The sequence below is a fragment of the Paroedura picta genome, chromosome 7, assembly GCF_049243985.1.
Source record: "Paroedura picta isolate Pp20150507F chromosome 7, Ppicta_v3.0, whole genome shotgun sequence".
NCBI classification, from domain to species: Eukaryota; Metazoa; Chordata; class Lepidosauria; order Squamata; family Gekkonidae; genus Paroedura; species Paroedura picta.
In genome coordinates, this window is record NC_135375.1 from 65739472 (window position 1) to 65753679 (window position 14208).

At 47.3% G+C, this 14208-nt stretch overlaps 1 protein-coding gene across 11 annotated transcripts in view; it reads left to right on the plus strand.

The window, feature by feature from the left end:
* FRMD3 (FERM domain containing 3) overlaps positions 1 to 14208 on the plus strand; it is a 152781-nt gene that overhangs the window by 115491 nt on the left and 23082 nt on the right. The gene's annotated exons all lie outside the window — the stretch shown is intronic.

The following is a 14208-nucleotide window of genomic DNA, read 5'->3' on the forward strand; positions in this document are numbered from 1 at the left end:
AAATGTTTTGGTTTTCTTTTTAATAAAAAGGCAGGATATAAATCAAAATTAAACAGAAATCTGGTGGCACTTTGAAGACTAACCAAGTTTATTCCTGCATAAGCTATCATTAGTTGACATCACTTCTTCAGATTCAGTTTCATTTGACTTGGGTAATTATTTTAAAGAGACTTGTATAAATCAATATGTATATATCAAACAAAGTGTGACAAACTAAGAATTTTAAAAAGTGATTATAACCCCATAAATTCTCAGTTTCAATCTGGTCAGCCTGAATATAAAATAACTTGGCTTGACAGAAAATGGGGAGGGGGGATTTCTTACATGGCTTATGAAATGTCTTCAGTGTATTTTTGGATTAGTTTTGGTATACTGTTTCAGGGCACCATCATTTTAACTGGTAGAAACACGACTTTTATTTTTTTAAAGCTCTTTCAAGATTATTTAGCATGAAGATATTTTGAACATGAAGAATACTGACTAAAACTGGGTGCAGTTTGAATACTCTATATCCAGTGCCGCCACTCTAATTACCCAACTTTGATTCCACTTCTTTTTTTGATCCTTGTAACTTCTACATTTGTTTTTATATATAAGTGTGAGACTAGCAGCTGTCCTAGATTCCAAGCATTGCATGTCAGCAAAGACTGTACAGAATTTCCTTTTGTATAATAATACGACACACTTAAGACTCTAAGCTCAGCTGCTGACTCCTCAGTGGAGCCATATACAAGTGCCAATATTAAATCTAGCTTTTTGAGTAAATTCCTTATGTCCTCCTGTACCCAGGGAAAATCTTATTGTGTATGCTTTTAAATAGATTTAATAAAGGTTATGGTAATATCTGGCTTACCAATAACCTGTGCTGAAAAGTAAGCAACTTTCCTCCCCGTAATCTGATTTCTAATGACAGAGGCCATTTCTCATGGCTGATGGTAACAATATCTGTCCTATGGTGTGGTTTGGTATAGTTGTTAGGAGTGCGCACTTCTAATCTGGCGAGCCGGGTTTGATTCCACGCTCCCTCACATGCAGCCAGATGGGTGACCTTGGGCTTGCCACAGCACTGATAAAGCTGTTCTGACCGAGCAGGGATATCAGGGCTCTCTCAGCCTCACCCATCTCACAGGGTGTCTGTTGTGGGGAGAGGAAAGGGAAGGCAATTGTAAGCTGCTTTGAGACCCCTCCAGGTAGAGAAAAGCGGCATATAAGGACCAACTCTTCTTCTTATCATACAAGTTAGTCTTCACCATGTGAGTTGCCTCAACATCAGTTGCCAAGCAGATGTGATGTCACGTGTGGCAAGCTGTTGCACAGGAGATAAATTAGCATGGACTACATAAATGCAAGCAGTAGGTTGCCGTGCAGTAGACCGCAGTGTAGTAACAAAAACTACATCCTCCTAATTCCTGCGTGAGGAAAATGCATCCTGCCGTACCACATTTGTCTGAACATTTCTCCAGTAGTTTAAGACGATGGTGTCATATTTTGCAGCTGTTAGTATCATCAGGGCTTAAAAACAGGTTTGGAATTGACTTACAGAGTTGTTTTAAGGAACCTGGGATATGGAGCTTACCACTGCTGCTGCATACAGGTACAGTCAAACATATGTACTTTTGCAGCAGCTTCTGTAGCATGTACTAAATGGTTGAACTTTTCCCAGCACAATTGGGCAGAGTCTGTCTCACTAGTATAGAGACGGGAGCATCTGATGCTAAATACCCATGACAATCAACACATTCTAGAGTATCATCAGTTCTGGGGTACACCCTGTTTGTAATAATTTTTGGATTTCCGTAATGGGCCAAATAGCACCCGCAGGACCCTTTCAGGCTGGGAAAGGGGGGTAGGCTGAAGCTTCTTATCCATATTCCGTTGCCCTGATCAGAATTGGCCATCATGTGCATAAAACTTGACCCCTACTACCAAATATTTTATATGTTCCATAATGTGTGAAGAAGTCTCTAGTTAATAAAACTGTGTTATTAGAAAAAATAAATTAGTCCCTTTTTTTTTCTTAGCATGGTAAGAGTGAAGTGATCAAATCTAAATGTTCAATTTTCCAGTTCTGTTACTCTATGCATTTGAAAGATTATTCTCTTTTGCATTGGCTATGGGAACTTTTATTTATTTATTATTAGATTTATTAGATTTCTTACCTGCCGCTTTCAGAGTTGACTTGTGGTGAGTTACAAGAATAAAACCCCGATACATAAAAGCATATAAACCATAAAACCCAAATCCCAACCTACTCTGGCAATGAGAAAAATAAAAACCTCTCTTCCAACAGCCATGGCTGCCCCTTCCTCAGCACCTTAGGGCTCCAAATCCCAGTTATGCTAGTAGTTCTAGTTGGGGTCCTGTGATCTCCTGCGCCCTGGCCTCAACCAAAGACCTGGTTGAGGTCTTTGGTTGAGGCCAAGAGCTCCATTTTACAGGCCCTGCAGAACCATGGAAGCTCTTGCAGGACCAAAAAGGTCTTGGCTCTGGTCAAGGCTAGGTGAACCTCTTGAGGACCAGGAATCACCAACAGGTTAGTACCCGCAGAACACAAGGCACTGCGGGGAGCATAAGGCAACAGGTCTTAAAGGTCGGAACCAGAACCTTGATCCGGGCTGCAACTGGCAACCAATACAGCTGTCTCAGCACTGGCTGAATATGGGTCCTCCAAGGTGTTCCAGTGATGACCCAAGCTGCTGCATTTTGTACCAGCTGCAATTTCCAGATCAGAAATCAATCCCAGAGGTGACTGTTGCATGGATCGGTGTGGCCAGGTGTTCTGGGGATAGGTGGGGCGCTAGTAGCCTCGTCTGGTGAAGATGGAAAAATGCCAGGCATGCTCTCATGATCTGTGCCTCCATAATAAGTGAGAATCCAAGGTCATGCCCAGATTCCTAGTACAGGGCATGATGTTAAGTTGTACCCAGGCCAGGTTGGATAGACCTGCTTCCTGATCTGTCCCCTTCCCTCCCATTCACAGAACCTCCATCTTAGAGGGGTTGAGTTTCTGCTCCAGCCACCCAGCTACAGCTTCCAGCAACTGGCAGATATATCTGGAGGGGAGTCTGGGTGGCCACCCATGAAGAGATAGAGCCGGGTGTCATCAGCATACTAGTGACAACCCAGGCCAAAACTCAGGACCAGCTGGGTTCATGGTCAACAACATCAAATGTGGCTGACAGATCTAACATTACGAGAATGGATGAACCGCCCCTATCCATCTGGTGCCGGAGGTCATCCACCAAGGTGACCAGCACCCATCTCCACCCCATGGCCAGGATGGAAGCCTGATTGGTATGGATCGATTGCTGAAGTTTCTTCTAAGAAAGCTAGGAGCTGATCCAGGGCTGCCTTTTCCACCACCTTGCTCAGAAACCGAGTGGTAGTTGGATGAGTCCTGCAGTTCAAGCAATGGTTTGTTCAGTAAGGGTCGAACAATCGCCCCCTTTAAAGCCTCAGGGAACTCTCCAGTAGTCAGGGAGAGGTTGATGATGTCCCTGAGTGGGTTTCCTGTCTGCTGGTCACCCCACAGAGCAGCCAAGATTGACAGGTAACAAGGGGGCAGGTAGGTGCCCTTACTCGGCCTAGTAACTTGTACACATCGGTCAAAGAGAGCCACCTGAAGCCAACCTGGTTTAGTGTTGTTTTAGAGACCTAGTTTAGTCTATTTGTACAACATTTGCTTTTTTCTGTTCTGTATTAAGATATTATCATTGGCATAGAGGTTTATTTTTTGTCCAAGGCAGCTAATATCCAAACTTAAGAAAAGACTGTTTTTTCTAAAAACTTTAAATTTATTTTTTTCATTGTCTTTTTATCTTTTGTCTCACTTGCGATCTGAAGTGTTTGATGTGAAGTTTGAAGTAACTTATTTTTATGACAATGTTTTTTTTCCTGAAACATTTTAATTGTTTTATATCCTGAAATAATAATCATTGTATTCTAATTTATTTGAACTCCAAATCTGTTTCCAGGCTTAGGGCATAAAGGTGGTTGGTTCCTAAGAGCCATGAGCTGAGCTCCAGGAACAGAAGAGTGCTTTTTCCCTCCCTCTCCCCCTCCTAGTGCAACCCCCCTTCCCCAGGCTGTTCCAGGGAATCTGTGAGTTATCATGCAAAGAGGTCTCTAGATTACAGTATAAATGGTAGCACCATTTGTACCAATCTACCATTATGCCTCCTATCAAAATAATATTTGTGTGGTTAGGTTTGGCAATACAACTCACTAAGATTAAAAAACTGTTTATAGTTTATCTTTTGAGGGCAGATTAGCTGCCAAGACTGGGGGTTTCTTTATTTCAGACTTGAAGCCCTCCAAGGGAGAAAAAAATGTCATACTCTTTCCTGAGGTATATCAGTGATCATGTGTTTTGGGCAAGGTCCATGTTTGAGTGGCACTCGAGCTCCTGAAGCAGGTTTTACCATAAAAAGACCATACCAGTGGATCACAGTGTATTGCTTTAGATGTCAGACTGGGACCTGGGAGACCTGTAATCCGATTCCTCAGGGATGTGGTGAGGCTAAAGTAGAGATCCATGTATTTCAGCTTGAGCTTTTGATAGGAAGGGAGAGATTAGAATTAGATAGAAGATACAGGAAATTGCATCCCCCTTTGGGTTGAAAACTGGCTCAGGAGGTGAGTTGGTGGGTAGTAGGATGTATGATATATTAAATTAAAAAAACAAATTTGTATACCTAACATTCTTCATTTTAATGGAAAATAATCCTGCATAATTGAGGTCATAGTTGCATCATCATCATCATCATCATCATCATCATCATCATCATCATCATCATCATCATCATCATCATCATCATTATTATTATTATTATTATTATTATTATCCATTAAAATACTCTCTCAGTTTTGCAGAGCCTGCAAGACAGAGCTCTTCTGCCAGGCGTTTGGTTGAACCTGAGCGCAACAAGTACTGGGGAAATTAGACCCCCTTCCCCTAGTTGCCATACTCAGGTACTAGACCGGCAGGAACTACCCTGAAGCGTGTCCATCCTCAGCTGCCCCAACATCTAATTCCATAGCATTAAAGGTCTGATTGTACTAATTATTACCACCATCTTGGGATTTTGTAATATTAAGATGTTTTATTGGGTTGCTGTTGTTATGAATTGTGATTTTATTGTTTTATTGTATATGTTGGAAACTGCCATGAGCCAGAATTTCTGGGAATGGCAATATATAAATTAAATTATGAATGAATGAATGAATGAATGAATATTATTGGGTTCCAAGTATGGTATTTTCTATTTTCCTTGTTTTCACACAGAACAAATATAAGAAAATGCTATTTTTTTGTTTATCATACTAGTAGCCCCTTAGTCACTATATTAAGAACAAGCTTTACAACAGTTTTGTCACAATGCAGCCCTAAGAATGCAGTCCTTCTCTTGGGATAAGCCTCATTGAATACCCCTGCTAGGGTTCAGGCTGCTTAGAATTCCACTGTAATTGATCATATTATTAGCTCTATATGGAGTTCATGTCTTTATTTATCTAAAACATTTCTATGCCACCTTTCCTCCCAATTACAATCCCCAAGATGCTGTTCAGGAGAACAAACAAAAGTTGCTACTGTGGTTGTTCTTTTTTTGTTAAATTTTATTTTTACAGAAAAAGCATTTAGAATGTGTTTGTGAATATTTTTTAAAAAAACAAACACTCTACTGTATTATGTTTGCTAGATTTATTAAAAATGAGCTTGTAGGTGATCCATATCTGTGATATAAATCTTAAGAACTAAGGCCATTTCTGCACAGAGGGCCAAATCTTGGATGCTTTAGGATGCTTAGGGCTGATCCTGCATAGAGCAGGGGGTTGGACTAGATGGCCTGAATGGCCCCTTCTAACTCTATGATTCTATGAATCTATGACTCTAAATCATGTGATGTCTCCTACCCACAATCACGGGACATTAAACAGTGCTGTTTCTCCCCACCACACTCTGCTGCTGTGTCACGCCTTTTCCCCTCCTCACTAGCTGCGAAAAAAGCACAAAACAGAGCAACACGCTCTTTTACGTACTGCTCCTCAGCCTGTCAATCAGTAGAGGCAACCAATCAGAGGTTTATGAGTCTAGGGCAATTTTTTAAAATTGAAATCTAGCTGTGGCAATGTGTACTCATTGCTATGGATACTCATGCCACGAAGGTAAAGCATTAAAAAAAAATCCAAACACAGCTGCCTAGCAGAGGGCATGGTGAGGGAGACAGTTTCCCACCCCTGCAGTAGTTCAACTGCAATTAAGGTTCTCTCTAGCGGTCCTAAGTAACCTCTGTTGCCCAAATTGCTGCCCACCGCCTTGCTACCCAAGTGCCTCCTTCCCTTCCTCCTCTTGTGTGTCATACCACGTCCCTTCTGCTCCTCCTCTCCCTTCCCCCAGCCTGCTGGTCTGCCTGTCTGCCTCTCAGTCCTGTCTTTCCCTACTTGCCTTGGACTCCTGCCCTCCCTATCCCACCCCGAACACTTCTTATGCAACTGCTGCCTGCAGCAAGGTCCTATCCCAGCACTGTGGCAGTAGCATGGTGGCGTCAAAAGTGCTCAGGGAGGATAGGGCTGGAGGCCAAGGAGAGGGCTTGATCTGCGGCAGTCCCAGGAGGGGGCCTGCCCAGCAGCTGCGCCATGTGGAAGCAGGGATTTGCTCTGCTTCTGTGTGACCAGCCTCTTGACTTTTTTCTCCCGTGCGGTACAGGCCTTTGAGACAAAGAAGCTTATGCTTGTTTATTGAAGCAGAAACTGTCAAGAACTTTCTCTCAGTGTTTAAATAACTGCCTGTATATTTAAACAGCTACTTGTTTGTGACAAACTCTCTTTTGTTTGTATTTATGCAAAGTTCCTTCATTCGTGTTGCTTGTTTACCTCCTAAATTTTAAACCTGTTCCCTATCTGACCATTTTACTGCATAAGTACAATTAAACAGCTTGTTAATTTTGAATTTCCACAAACCCCACATGACTCATAAAAGTCAAAAGAAGGATTTTTAGTCAGTCTCTCAAATCCTTAGACAGGGGTCAGCATATATCTATATACATTTAAACCTCTGGGTGGGACAGACAGAAAAACAAAGAAGAAATAAAATGGGCTGCCTAGCCAAGATGAAGATCAAGGGATTCCAGGGGAATTGAGCTAGAGACAAACAAGGTTTTCAGGCTTTTGAGATTCAAAACTCCCATAATCATAAACTGAGATCTCTGAATCTTTTTATCCCAATCAGTAGGTTGGGAGGGTTTTTGTAAAGAATGCTTGTAAAGGATGCAGAGATACAATACATATTGTAATAATCAGTTTGATAAGAGCAGTGGGGAAATGTTTGGGCACAGAAAATTAGCAGTGAGATAGAATCCTATGTCCCTATTCAGCCCTAGGGCGATTCATTGTTCTAAACTTGTGAATGAACTCAAGTTCAGCAATATCACATTGTAATTTCCCCTTGAATTTTCTTTGTTTAAAGAGTGCTCCTGCTTTTTGAGTGTTGTGGTTTTTAATGTCAGATTTATTCTGTTGCAGAGGGACTGACCTGTTTCCATTGCCAATCTGAAAATGGCAGTGGAAAATCAGATTGCTTCAACCAACTGAAATCTAGCCATTGTCAGGATTGTAGAATCTCTGTCATAAATTAGCCTGAGTTCCTCCATGTCAGTTATATTGCTTGATTGGGCCTGGCGCCTGCTTGCCCTGGCCTTGTAGTTTGTAAGCTATAAAGTAGAGTAGTGATGTTATGTTAACCTTTATCTTGTTGTGGGCTCACAGGGTTGTTGTCACCTCTCTCAAGGCTGGGAGAATGGAATCCTGTTGTTTTAACACACATGTCTTTTCTCTCCCACCCCCCTCCTTGGGAACTGTCAAGTTTTGGGCGGGAGAAATGTATTGATAAGCTGGGGCAAATCTGGCCTCTGGTCAGATTTGACTTTCAGTCCAATGCGTATAGTGCTAATCAATAAAACTCTTTTCTTTTGAATAAGTTTTGTTGTGAGTTTCCTGTGCGGCTGACATCAAGTCAAATCTCACAACTCCTTTCACCTGCGAAAATGCAGGGCGAGGGACATACTTTTTCTGAGCAGGGAGAGGGCCTGGATTGGGACCTTTCCCAGGGCGACGGCGCCAGTGCAGGGCCGTACAGCTCGGGCATGCTGAGGGCAATCTCGGGGACAACCCCGGGGCCCGAGGAATTTTTGGAACGACACGTCACCCAGCGTAGGCGATTGTCGAGGTACGACCGCCCTACTGGGGACGAAGTGTGGCCGGAGCACCTGGCACTGCCTAGCTACGGACTGGAGCCTGTGGGTGAGACGCAGGACTTGCAGTACAAGCTGGACAGGGTGACCAACTGGCTGCAGGACCTTTCGGGTCGGTTGGATCCGGAGGAGAAACGACGGACACAACGCCTGTTGAAGGAAGTGCTCGGTGGTGGTGCACACGATACCAGCGGGCGCAGAGCGAGCGGTGGGCTTGCCCTGCGGGAGCACGGCATGGCGGACACACAAGCAGCAGCGGATGCTGAAGCGGTGGCCAGAGCCAGAGCGCAGCTGGAGATCGAGGCGGAGGCTGCGGCGCGGGCGAGAGCGCAGAGGGAAAGGGAAAACGAAGACGAGGAGCGAGAGGACGCGGGTGGCGCTGGCGGCGACGGAGCCGGAAGCGACGGAGCCGGAGGCGACGGCGCGGACGGAGACGCTGAGGCAGCGGCGGCGGCAGCAGCGGCGGCGGCGGCGGCGGACGTTGCGGGAGCCGAGGCGGCAGCAGCTGCAGCGGCGCGAGAAGCAGCGGCGGCGGCCGCGCGGGCAGCAGAGGCGGCGAGGGTGGCAGATCGAGCGAGAGTGGCGGCGGGACGAGGACGGGGCATCGGCCGGGGTGCAAGGCCCCTGGTCCCAGCTCCGGCGCCAGCGGAATGGGGCCCAGGGCGCCTACCCCCCCACCTCCGTGGAGTGGAGATGCGGAGCACCTATAAATTCAAGGCTAAGTTTTCGGGGAACCCCGCAGAATTTCCTACGTTCCTGGTGCATCTCCAGGCCTACATGATGGACATGGGTTTTACGTTCCATGACGACGCCGAGCGGGTGCGTTTTGTGGGGCAGGCCCTAGAAGGCAAGGCTGCCAAATGGTTCCTGGACTTGTACCGTTATCATCCCCAAGCCATCCGTAATTATAACCACTTCCTGCGAGCCATGCGCCAGATGTATGTGGAGCCGTTCGAACGGGAGACGGCAGAGAAGAAACTCAGGGCTCACCGGCAAGGAAAATTGTCAGTGGTTGAGTATGCCAGGGAATTTAAGGAGCTGGCGTCTTCGGTGCCTGACTGGACCGAACCCCAACGCGTACTGGCGTTTGTGGGGGGCCTCGATCCCACTCTGGCTGACAAATGCCTCCTTTTGGAAGACCCGCTTACCGTCGACGGGTGGGTCCAATTGGCTGGAGAGATGGAAAATCGATTGGAGCGGGCCTCGATGATTCAGGTCTTAGCGGGTAAAACTGTGGCGAAGACTTCCACCCCGGCGAAAGTCAAGCCCCGTGCGAAGCTGGAGCCGACGGAGCGCACCCGGCGCATGGCGAAAGGGCTGTGCTTGGGTTGCGGCCAAGCGGGGCATTTTCTCGCACAATGCCCGTCAAAAGCGGGATCGACACCGAGAGCCGTGAATAGCCCCCCAACGAAAGCTCAGCCCACCAAGAAAGCCGCTCCGAAGAAAAGTGCCAAGTCCCTGCTGGTGCCTGTGGCTGCCGTACCGGCAGTGGACGACTCGGAGGAAAGTAGCGAGCCGGAGGAGGAGGACCAAGCCGAGGCGCAGTCGGGAAACGAGGACGGTCTGCTGTAAAGGCGCCCCGCCAGCAGGCCGCCAACAGGGGCAAACGCGCGGTGAGTGATTCCCCCTTGCTGCTCTTACCTGCCAATCTCTCCAACCCCAAGTCGGGGAAAACAGTGGGTGTCCGATGTATCGTGGACTCGGGGTGCACTCAATCATTAGTGAGCCCGGCGCTGGCCGAGACTTTGGGGGTGGGAAAGGTGCCGCTGAAAGAACCCTTGCCAATCACCCAATTAGATGGGAAATGTGCCCCCGGAGGGGAAGCCACGGCAAAAACGCGCCCAATGGACTTGGACATAAAAAAACATTGGGAGCAAATCCAACCTTTGGTAGCCCCTCACTCTGCCTTCCCTTGCGTGTTGGGGTTGGATTGGCTGAAGGAACATGACCCCCTAGTGAAATGGAAAGAAGGGACTGTGGAGTTCACCTCGCCCGCTTGCGAGCAGCACGCGCGGGCGCGAAGTCCCCCGAGCTCGGGGGTTGTGGCCGCATTGGGATCCGGGGGGGCAGCGCTTCCTCCCGAGTATCGGGACTTTGCTGATGTGTTCGCGGAGGTGGAGTGCAACCAACTTCCTCCCCATCGTAAAACTGACTGTGCAATTGAATTGAAGAAGGGGGAACCCCTCCCCAAAGCCAAGCTTTACTCCATGAGCCTGCGGGAAATGGCGGAGCTCAGGGAATTTTTGGATAAAAACTTGGCGAGGGGCTTTATTAGACCAGCCACATCGTCCTTGGCGGCCCCGGTCCTCTTTGTGAAAAAGAAAGACGGTTCACTGCGCTTGTGCACCGACTACCGGGGTTTGAACGCAGTCTCCACATGCAACGCCTACCCGCTCCCCCTGATAAAGGACTTATTAGGCCACTTGGGGAAGGCGCGAATCTTCACGAAACTGGATTTAAGGGAGGCCTATTACCGGGTCCGAATAAAGAAGGGACACGAATATTTGACAGCCTTTAACACTCCCCTGGGGCAGTTTGAGTACACCGTAATGCCGTTCGGCCTCGCCGGCGCTCCGGGCGTGTTCATGAATATGATTAATGAAATTATGCATGATTTATTGTACCAAGGGGTGTTGGTTTATATTGATGATATTCTTGTGTATTCAGAAAATGTTGAGAGTCATGCTAACCTGGTCCGTGAGGTGCTCCGCCGCTTGCGGGAGCACCAGTTGTTTGCCAAACTGTCAAAATGCGAGTTCCACCAAGATGCGGTGGAGTTTCTGGGCTTCCGGGTCTCCCAGGCTGGGATCGAAATGGACCCGGGCAAAGTGCGGGACCTGTTGGCGTGGGAACCCCCCCGTACTAGGAGGCAATTACAAAGTTTCTTGGGGTTCGCTAATTTTTATAGAACCTTTATCCCCAATTTTGCCAAAGTGGCGTTGCCTCTTACTGATTTGTTGAAAACCAAACAAGGGGGAAAGACAGCTAACCGTCCGGGGGCGCCTCTCCATTGGACTCCCCCATGCCAGGACGCGTTTGACAGACTGAAATTGTTGTTTACGTCCGAACCGGTGCTGGCCCATGCTGACCCAACTAGGCAATTCACCGTGCAAGTAGATTCCTCGGACGTGGCAATGGGGGCCGTGATCCTCCAAGAGGGGGAGGATGGGAAATTGCACCCGCTGGCCTATCTTTCAAAGAAATTTTCTGGGGCGGAACGAAACTGGGCCATTTGGGAGAAGGAAGCGGCTGCAGTCAAATTGGCTCTTTCCACTTGGAGGCATTGGTTAGAGGGGTCCGCAGTGCCATTTGTGGTCTGGACGGATCATAAAAACCTCCAGGCGCTCAAGCAGCCCCGCTCGCTTTCGGCAAAACAGATGAGATGGGCGGAGTTTTTCGCTCGTTTTAACTTCTCCCTTAAACATCTACCCGGCAAAATGAACTTTCTGGCAGACGCCCTGTCGCGCCTGCCCCAGTACAACAGCAAACGAGACCCATTGGTGGATACAGTTTTTACCCCCGCCCAACTGGGGATGGCCGCGGTGACGCGCAGCCACACGAAGTCTGTAACGCCCATTCCAGGGGGTTGGGTCCAGAAGGAGTTGTCACAGGACTCGGAATTTTACTCCCTCCGCCCCGATCTGACTGAGAAGGGGGGGCTCTTTTTCAAAGGCGAGAGGCTTTTTGTCCCGGCTGTGGCCAGGGGAGAGGTTTTAAAACTTTGTCACGATGCGAAAACAGCTGGACATTTTGGGTTTGTGAAAACTCTGCACCTGGTCAGGAGACAGTATTGGTGGCCCTCTCTGCGCAAGGATGTGGAAAAGTATGTGCAAGGGTGCCCCATTTGTGTCGCCTCAAAACCTGCTGGGGGAAAGAAAAAAGGGCTGTTGCAGCCCCAGCCCACCCCCTCTCGGCCTTGGACGGATGTCACTATGGATTTTATTACGGACTTACCTCCCAGTCAAGGGAAAACCGTCATTTGGGTGGTAGTGGACGCTTTTTCAAAGCAGGCTCATTTTATCCCGTGCACGGCCTTGCCTACTGCCGCCAAATTGGCTTCAATGTTTATAAACCACGTGGTACGTCTGCACGGGATCCCGACACGTATTCTGACGGATCGGGGCCCCCAGTTCGTTGCCAAGTTCTGGCGGGAGCTCCTGAAGTTGTTAGGCATAGAACAAGCCTTCACCTCAGGCTATCACCCCGAGTCTAATGGCCAGACCGAGAGAGTCAACCAGATCTTGGAGCAATATTTGCGCTGCTTTATCAATCATCAGCAAGATGACTGGGTTTCCTTACTGCCACTCGCTGAATTTGCCTATAACAATGGGGCCCACGCCTCAACGGGGGTATCCCCCTTCAAGGTGGTGTATGGGACTGATTTAGTGGCAGCACCCACTTGGGAACTTAGCTCCACCGAAGCCCCTGACATTAATAAGTGGGCTGCAACCATCAGTGCAGGATGGCCGGAGATAGTTGCCAGCCTCAAAGGGGCGAAACAGGCCTATAAAGCCCAGGCAGATAAAAAACGGGTACCTGCACCAGACTGGAAAGTGGGAGATCTGGCCTATTTGTCCACAAAGAATTTGCGGTGTCAACAAAAATCCAAGAAGCTTGGCCCAAAATATGTGGGCCCATTTAAAGTGATTAAACTAATAAATGCTGTAACTGTGGAACTTGCTTTACCAAAGACTTATAGGAATGTGCATCCGGTTTTTCATTCCAGCCTGCTGCGGAGAGCTCCCGTCCCGGATGAATGGCACCCTCCTCCAGCTACGCCTGTGCCGATATACATCGACAAAGACACCCACTATGAAGTTAACCAAATTTTAGACTCTCGTATGCATAAGGGTCGCCTCCAGTATTTGGTCGATTGGAAAGATTTTCCCTCTGGGGACAAGGAGTGGGTTGAGGCTGGGAATGTGAAGGCGCCCCGCCTTCTCCGGGCTTTCCATCGAGCATTCCCTGATTGTCCTCGCCCGGTGGATGCCGGCTAGGTGGGGGAGTGAGTTGGTTTTAATGCGGAGGGATGTCAGGATTGTAGAATCTCTGTCATAAATTAGCCTGAGTTCCTCCATGTCAGTTATATTGCTTGATTGGGCCTGGCGCCTGCTTGCCCTGGCCTTGTAGTTTGTAAGCTATAAAGTAGAGTAGTGATGTTATGTTAACCTTTATCTTGTTGTGGGCTCACAGGGTTGTTGTCACCTCTCTCAAGGCTGGGAGAATGGAATCCTGTTGTTTTAACACACATGTCTTTTCTCTCCCACCCCCCTCCTTGGGAACTGTCAAGTTTTGGGCGGGAGAAATGTATTGATAAGCTGGGGCAAATCTGGCCTCTGGTCAGATTTGACTTTCAGTCCAATGCGTATAGTGCTAATCAATAAAACTCTTTTCTTTTGAATAAGTTTTGTTGTGAGTTTCCTGTGCGGCTGACAGCCATCTGAACTACAGTAGGAGAGGATAAGTTGCCATACTGCAGCTTTTAATAAATAAAGAAATAAAAAACCTGCTCAGTTTGGGAAAAGTGTGATTTGCAGTCTTGTAATAAGAACAGTGCTGTGATGGACTGTGACAGTTTCAAAACACACGTTAGCATGAAGCTGCAGGCTACTGATGACTTCCATCTCTGCAGTACATTTTTGGAGCTCCCTGTAAGAATAATTTGGCTGGTCCTGTTAATGAGAGCCTGAAAGGGAAAGCATATTGCCACCCTCTTGAAACAGTATAACTGGTTTTCGTGTATACATACATGCATACATACAGGGAGAGAGAGACAGATAAACAGAGACAGACAGCTACTAGAACATTCTTACTTGTTTCCAGAGCAGGAAGGAATACATTTTAATATGTGAGATGTGGGTGATGGGAAACTAATGCTTTAGTTTATTTCTTATTAAGCTGTAGGGAAGGGCTGTATAAAAATATAAATATAAATAAATAAATGTTAACTACACCAAAA